Below are 8,572 nucleotides of genomic sequence, written 5' to 3'. Positions count from 1 at the left end.
GCAGCCGCCCACACCGCCGCGCATGCGCAGCTGCGCCGGCGCGCGGGGCGGCTGCTAAGCGCTGGGATATGGCGCCAGCCGGGCCCTGGCCTGCCTGCCTTGCCTCCTTCCTTCATACCTCCTTGCCCTGCCTTGCCCTGCCTTGCCTCGCCTCGCCTCGCCTCGCCCTGCCCTGCCTTGCCTCGCCTTGCCTCCTTCCCTGCCTCCCTGCCTTGCCTTCCCTGCCTCCCTGCCCTGCCTCCTTCCCTCCCTTGCCCTGCCCTGCCTCCTTCATTCCCTCCCTGCCCTGCCTTGCCTTACCTCCCGTCCCTCCCTGCCCTGCCCTGCCCCCTGCCCTCCCTGCCTCCTTCCCTCCCTCTCTTCCTCCTGCCTTGCTTCCCTTCCCTTCCCTTCCCTTCCCTTCCCTTCCCTTCCCTTCCCTTCCCTTCCAATTCCCCGTACCTGTTTATCCAAGCGCACCAGGGAAGGCAGCCTCCTCCAGGAGCTCCTGAATAAAACATTAATGACAACACTGCTAATGGGAATTTCATTGTTAGGATATTTTAACCCAGTTTAACAATTTAATGTGCTTTTGAATGTTTCTTTTTTAATGTCTCGTAGAGTGACACACTGTTTTACGCTGTATTTAAGAGTTGCATCAGCTATTTTTACAGTAGGCTTTCAGTTTTGATAAAGGCTAATATAGATTTTTTTTCAATGTCTGTTTGCTAATGGCCTTTCACCTTGTTAAGAAGGCAGAATTTAATTACTTGTATTTATTAGTAGGTCAATGTATTCACCAGTACAACGAGCTGCATTACAAAATAACTCAAGCAATTTGTTAGAATTTAAATTTAAGTGCAACTATTAGGTAACGATATCCAAAAAGTAGCATTTGTCTTGGGATTTGGGTACTAACAATACCTGGGGTACTCTGAATCAAAGTTTCTATGCCTGCCTTTTATGTTTTCTATGACTTGTCATGCTTTTACACCTGTTGGGAATTCCTAATCCCCTGGTACACGTGAAGAGGGGAATAAAGACAACTGTATAGATGGTAAAAACTCAGTTGCAGAAATATGAGATTTTTACAGTATTTAAGCATAAAATTTAAAATACCTACTACTAGACTGAAAGTTGGGGTTTTTCAGGTTTTTTTGGGTCTTCCACAAGGATTTTTTTGGGGAAGAGAGGGAAACAGAAGAGGGAAGAAATTAATAAAAACAAAAGGAGCTCTTGCTTTGGTTGAAAGATTGACTACAAAATCATGGACCGCACCCACCAAGAAGGGATCTTCCTCTCCTGTTCTGGATCTTAGGGATGATGCAATTCCTACTTCCCACACAATAGGGAGTGAGGTTACAGTGTAATAGCTTGGTTCTCACTCACAGTTGGACTGAAGATCTGCATAAGTTTTCTGCATTGAAATCAGACACAACTAGAAGAGGAAAAATACAAAAAAAAAACCTAGTCCATTTTTTTTCCTAAAATGAAGAAGTAAAACCAATAAAAAGGAGATCTGGGAATCTAAGCTAAAAATCAAGGACATGCATCCTCCTGCAGATGAATGACAAATGCTCTAAGCATTTAAAACAATATAAAAACTCAGGTGACAAATGCTCACAAAGTTAGCGTGCATGATAACAAATAATAACAATATCACTAGAAGAAAGCAAGGGAAAATGTCCCTTTTTTGGAAATAGATTTATTTTTCTGATACATTGGTGGCATTAAGTGGACTTTAAGTCCTGTTCTGTCAAAAGATTTTAATTCCTTATGAAGCCTGGCTGCAGCTGTCTTTGTGTTGTTTTCTGGCACTCTGAAAGCTCCAGCCTCAGTTCCCACCAGTTTGTAACTCGATTTATTGAGCTCTGGCTGCCCTGTGGATTGACACTGGTTCAGAGAGATGAAAGTGCTCTAATCTGCAGGTCAGTAGTGTGGACTGCAGGGCACAGGTTATACTGTGGAATACTTAGTCTTTAATACATCTTTAATATTCAGGATGTGTTCTCTTCTGCCTGTGTCCTCTCTCTTCATCCTTTCTATGCTGAAGCTGGTTTCCTGCCTTAGAAACTTGACCAATAAATACTCCAGAAGTAAATTGTGACATATCCCAAGTGTTGGGAAGGATGAAAGTTTGACCAGAAAGTCTCACAGACATGTATGCTTGGCAGAAAGATTTTTGAATGTAGAAACTGAGAATGAAATGGAGATGGAGGCAAGTTTTGATATAGAAGAAAAGAATTGCTGAGTCAGTCTTACTGGATAACCAAGGAGGCAAAGGGTATGTTCGTCAGAAGGGGTTTTTATGACTTAGAGCAAAGGATAAACCCACCTCAAACAAGAAGATGTTTTTACCAAGCAGAAAGAGAGCACAGGCAAACAAGTCAGCCAATGTTGCAAGTAGAAAAAAGGTCTCAGAATTTTCCACTGCAAGAAAACTGAAACACAACTTCTAGCTTAAACTGTAACGTACTAACTTTTAGTGACTGGAGAACAGTAGCATGAATATGGTAATTATAGTAGTTATGATAGGCTATAGATAACAGTTAAGGTATAGATTGGTTCTTCTGTATTAAGATGCTCAGCAAAGAAAAGTATATAATGCAAACCAAAGGGTCTCCAGGCCTGCCTGCAGCTGGAGCTGGCAGCTGTGGGCACAGGCTCTGTCACCCACGACCCTGGACTGCTGTAATGTGTTGGATACAATAAACTGCATTTTGGAGAGCAGCCTGGAGTCCTGCATCCCTCATTCAGGCTCTTACATCAGGCCTAAAGGGCAGAGGCTGCTGTGCACATGGCCGCATCAAACATGACTTCTGTAGGCATCATATAGAAGATTTGTCCATTTTACATTCCAGTAAATGAAAGCCAAACCACTCCTTCCTGTGAACTTGCAAACACAAAAGCTGTTTTCTAATCTACATTTAGATAACATTTTCTAACTGTAAATTGAGCTATCAAGGGGCTACTGTGGCATGTATCTAAAGACCTCAGGGCTGCGTCAATATGTATGAGCTGAAAAACTGACTCTTATTTTAAAATGGTTTTTGAAGCCTTTGAACACATTATTTTAGAATTTATTTCCATACCGTCTTCTGCTGTATGTGTGTAATGCTGTTCTAATCCTTGGGAACACACATGCTTATTTTTTGTGGTTTCTGGCTTACAGAAGTCCTTTGTTTGTCCTGGGAAAGCATGGTGTTAATCATAGGAAAATATTTTTACATTCCCTCTTTGCAAAAAATGAGAAAAAAAAGCTTTCTATCTAGAAGTAAATCCTATTCTAGTAAACCGTCTTTAAAAACGCAATTGTAAGTGTAATTCTCTTAAACCTACAGCTAATATGGTTCAGATTCACATCAAATCTTCTCAAAATGAAAACTGGTGTCTCGGTTAAATCTGGTTTGTTTCCTTTTTTTTTTTTTTTCCAGGTATAATTTTTAAAACCACTATCTTTAAATTAAGCAATAACATTTCAATGGGAAAAAAGGCACATCTTTTCTTTAATAGAATGAGAATTATTTTTTATTGTGTGAAAAGGGATATAAACCACGTGTAAAGAACGGCAAAAAGGTGGGAAGCAAAGAGGCTAGCTGCAGAAAAGAAGTCTGCTTAGACAGGCTGGGGGAGCTGTATGAAAAGACCAAAGAATGAGAATTACAGCAGAACAGCTAAAAAAGCCTCATAAGGGTACTTAACTTAAAAGAGGAAAACAATTTATTAATGAAAAATGGATTTGCCTTCCTGGATGCCTGGAGTAAACACTGTCAGTGGCTGTAATTCTGTCAGACAGCAATGCCTGAGCTGACTGATTTGGGAGAAGACCGGAGGTGTTCAGGAGGTGAAGTGAAATTTCCCCAGCCAGGCTCTCCAGAGCAGGCATTTTCACACAGAAGCTCTCTTGAACCTTGTGAGGAAATGCAGGTACACGTGGGGAAGCCAGAGCATGTCCTGCAGGGCTGGATGGGTGTTTCCAGCCTCCAGCCATGCTGTAGGATCCCACTGGGAGGGCTCTGGGGCAGAAAACTGCTGAGCCTGAAACCAGCAGGCTTTAGTTTCCAGCCAGGTGCATATCCACACGTGGACTGATGGAAACATCAGGAGTTTGGGAAGGTAGAGGGAGACCTGGTGAAACAGCTGATGCTTGGAGGACTGAGAATGTGCATTCCCAGGACCACAGACTGAATGCATAACAGAGCCCATCATTTCCACATGAAGGGGTCATGCTGGGGAAAAGAGTCATCTCTTCACAAAACAAACTGCTAGGGTGGTCTGAAAAAGGCCAATCACTTGTTTTTAAAATTTTAAAAACTTTAATGATAATAAAATGGTTATAAAAATAGTAATATAATTAGAGTAATAATAATTTGGACAATTTGAATTAGGACAATATGAGAGAATAGAAACAAGGAGTTACGGACAGTCCAGGTAGCTGTATCTGAGCAGCATAAGCCCATAAAAGGACACCCACTAACAGAGGATTAACCCTTAAAAACAACAGCCTGTTGCATATTCATATACCTCATACATGATGCATAAATTCCATTCAAACAAAGGATTCTGTCTGGTCAGTGTCAGCTTTTTCCTCTTAATCCTGACGGCGTCTTCCTTCCTGAGCGAGGCAGGAAGAAGTTCGTTTCTTCTGATAATGGGGCAAGCAATACTTTTTCTCTGAAAGATTTAGGTGTCCTGTGGCTGCTATCTCGCTGCGAGTCCTTTCTTTAAAGAAAGTATCCTACATAGCATAGTTTCTATTTTAACCTTTTGTTATAGCCTAAAACTATATTTAACCCACTACTTAAGAAAATTAATACAGCAAAACTTTCTAACGTAACACATATAATATTCATTTTAATATTTGCTAAAAGCCAATCATAAAATACACATTTTTCACAGGTGGGAAGAACCCACCTCTTTAATTTATCATACAATCCATTGAGAGTCTCCTCAAGTAGCAATTTGGGATGACCCTTCTGCATATGCTTAGTTTAGGAGAACTAATTGCTGGTAGTGCCATATTCCCGTACATATCTGGTTATTGCTTTCACTCTGAACTGCTTTAATCCACAAGTTTACTTCTTAGTGCTTCATTATCAGGGCTATCTGGAGTACTGGTTTGTTGCTCCTTTAAAAAATGCTAACCCTCCCCACCCCAGATTATAACCCAGGGAATGTTCAGTATATTTGCAAAAATAGGTACCCTGAGATTTCTTTAATGACAAAAGTATCTGTGGGTGAGACACTTGAAATGTTGAAACTTTGGATCTATTCCCTGTGAACTGTAGTCATACCCCTGAGAGGAGAAGGATGTTGAGTCATAGTGAAGAAAGGAAAGAAAGAAAAACTGAATTTTTTTCTATTGCAATCATCCCAGAGGTCAGACAGAACCAAGACAGACAGATGAACAACAAAAACACTGGTTAAATGACTCAAAAGGTTGGGTTTTCAGGCATTGGACTGAAACAGGTCAAGTCCTCTGAAAGAAAATATAGAAATAAAGCATATTTTCCTTTTGAGTCTAATGCCTGAAGAAAGATTAATTTTATCATTTATTGGTAGAAAGCTTCTGAAGGACTTATACTTAGGCTGTCTGAAGTCTACTGTGGATATATGAGGACCAGAATAGAGAACAATGAAATTATATTTGCTTTTGGAGGTGTCTGATAGTGGCATAAAGTAACACATCTTTTGCAGCATGATATAACATAATTTTTTAAAGTACTTTATGAAGCTACTCTTTTGTTTGAATAAATTCTTCTTTATGATCACTCACCTTGCTTTTGCTACACAGAATGATTGCAAAAGTGAATGCTGTATTTGAAGACCTGGCTAAGGCTGGAAAGCATACCAAAGTAGGAAAGAGTACCATGCATTCAAACACTTGGCTAAGTTTTAATTTCACAGCATAAGCATATTGTAGCCTGCTATTCATGCATTGATCATTCAGTGACTTGCCAGGAAATTAGTTTGACTGTTTGACACAGCCACTCTCCTGCTACAGCTTTCAGAAAAGATGATTTATTTTTCTGAGGTTGTGCATTTCCCCATTTGTCATAACAGAGGAAAAATTGATTCAGTATCTACTTCTGTCTAGAGCTGCACATTGAAGTGCCCCACAACAGAGGCTGTTCATTTTCTGGGACTCATTACCAAGCTGGAACCTCAGCTGAGAAACCAGGGTGATTGCTGGCTTGTTTGTGACCCAAGGAGCCAACCTTCACCCCTCTGCTGTGTCTATCTGGATTGCCTTCTGCTCTCAGGACTGGCCAGTCAGCTCATCATGGGCCTGGGCGTGGCTGCAAGTCATGATGAGTCATGGTTCGAGTGCACAGCTCTACTGAAGGGAAAATGAGGCCAATTTTAACTCTACTTTTGATTTTATCTCCAGGTTAGTTGTGTGAAAGGCACCAAAACTGCTACACACAGCAAAAAGTAACCTGGTGCAAATCAGACACTGAGAAGATATTGCTGTCAATATGAAAATGAAAAGAAAGAAAGAAAGAAAGAAAGAAAGAAAGAAAGAAAGAAAGAAAGAAAGAAAGAAAGAAAGAAAGAAAGAAAGAAAGAAAGAAAGAAAGAAAAGAAAGAAAAAAGAAAGAAAGAAAGAAAGAAAGAAAGAAAGAAAGAAAGAAAGAAAGAAAAGAAAGAAAGAAAGAAAGAAAGAAAGAAAGAAGAAAAGAAAGAAAGAAAGAAAAGAAAGAAAGAAAGAAAGAAAGAAAGAAAGAAAGAGAAAGAAAGAAAAAAAGAAAGAAAGAAAAGAAAAAGAAAGAAAAGAAAAAGAGAAGAAAAAGAAAGAAAGAAAGAAAGAAAGAAAGAAAGAAAGAAAGAAAGAAAGAAAGAAAGAAAGAAAAGAAAGAGAGAGACATAAACGTGCCATTCTCTGTACTGGCTCTGACAGCTTCTCAAAAACAGATCGTTGGATGATGCACAAACTAGTGGTTGGTGTTTGTCAGAGAATGAAAGTTACTGAAAACATCAAGCTGACAATTGGAAAGTGCACTTGCAAATCTGGAACATGTTATAGAACCGATGGAACTGATTATACAGTGTCATTTCCTGATAACTTGGTTCTTAGCTATTTTTTTTTGTCATATGAGGCATAGTTTAGCACACAATAATCAGCAAATTTCCTACTGCTTGTACTTTTCTTCTCCCCTCTTTGCACAGCTCAGGATCCAAATCTTAGGAGCCTGGTTGTACCAGGACCAGAGGAGACTCACAACCTTTTTTTAGAAACCTTTTGGAGCTGACTTTCTCACAGTGCAAGTAAGAGCTTCTTGAAACCAGTGTTATAGCTTATCTCTTGAGCAGTTTCTCTTCCCCTTTCCCTTCACAGAATCACAGCTGAGGTTTTAAGGTACATCTGCTCCATGGCTGAGGTTTCAAGGTACCTTTGCTCAAGCAGGGCTTCACAGGGCTCAGGACCATGCCTTTGACACTTTTTGATATCTGCAGGGATGGAGACTCCACAGCTTCTCTGAGCAACCTGTGCCACCCTTACAGTGAAAAGGGATTCCCTGATGCTCAGATGGAGCCTCCTGTGTTCCACTTTGTGCCAATTGCCTGTCACTGGGTGCCATTGAGAAAAACCCATGTCCATAATCTTTACACCACCCCTTCTGGTATTTTACCTGCTAAGATCTTCCCTCAGCTTTTGCCTAGCAGGGATGAGGTACTAAAGGAAGGCTGAAATAGGCCAAAATGCCTTGTGAAAGACATATTTATTCAGTAAAAATCTCTGGTGGTGTTTTTGCATGATTCCAACAATTTTGAGACTTGTTTTTTTCCAGACAAACCTGTAAATATTGCTCTTAATGGCAGTGCAGGTCTTGAGAGTTTTTGGAGCCTTGGTGCTGCTCCAGCCACAGCTTACATAGCCTGGGACCATTTTAAATCTGTCTGCAAAACCACCTCCTGAAAAAGTCAATGAAGGCTTTTCAAACACATCCTGGATGGTGCAGCAACCAGTGCAGCAACCTACTGTGACATACCTTGGGGCTGGTTTGATTTCCAAAATGGTCAAATGTATGCTAGGCTTGAGTGCAGTGTCGAAAAGCAGTCTGTGAGTATATTGGTGATAGTTTCTTTGCAAATTCTGTATCTTTCCTGAAACTGGCCCCTATCTCTTGTTTGCAGAGCTCACACAGGGTTTTCAGTCCCCAGGAGAGACCAGCTTAGTTAGGTGTTGGCTGCTTTAGCTCTCAGCAAGTATTTGGAAGGTTGGGAAAAAGAAGGGAAAGCAGAGGAAGTGAGGGGTTACCACACTACCAAAAGGGAGAGAATCTAAGTTTTGTGGTCCTTCTTTGCCCACTTACTTCCTGATAAAGAGACCTACAAACTTGAATTTCCTGTAAGGTGATTCTTGACTGTTTTGCTTAGGAGATTAATTTTCTCTTAGTATTTCTTCTGCCACTGTGATTCCTTTCTCCAGTACAAAATCCTCCTTTATCTGTCTAGCAAATTCCAGCTGTATTGACTCAAGGACTGTCCCACTACATAATTGGTTGTAGAAAGGTTTTGTGTAAGATTGTTATCTGTGGGTGGGTGTATTCCCCAGGAGGGCAAGACCCTTCATCCTTTTTAAGAGGAT

Source organism: Zonotrichia leucophrys, chromosome 1 (assembly GCF_028769735.1).
Source record: "Zonotrichia leucophrys gambelii isolate GWCS_2022_RI chromosome 1, RI_Zleu_2.0, whole genome shotgun sequence".
Taxonomy (NCBI): domain Eukaryota; kingdom Metazoa; phylum Chordata; class Aves; order Passeriformes; family Passerellidae; genus Zonotrichia; species Zonotrichia leucophrys.
The sequence above is the reverse complement of the archived record's forward strand: the minus strand, read 5'-3'. Positions refer to the sequence as shown.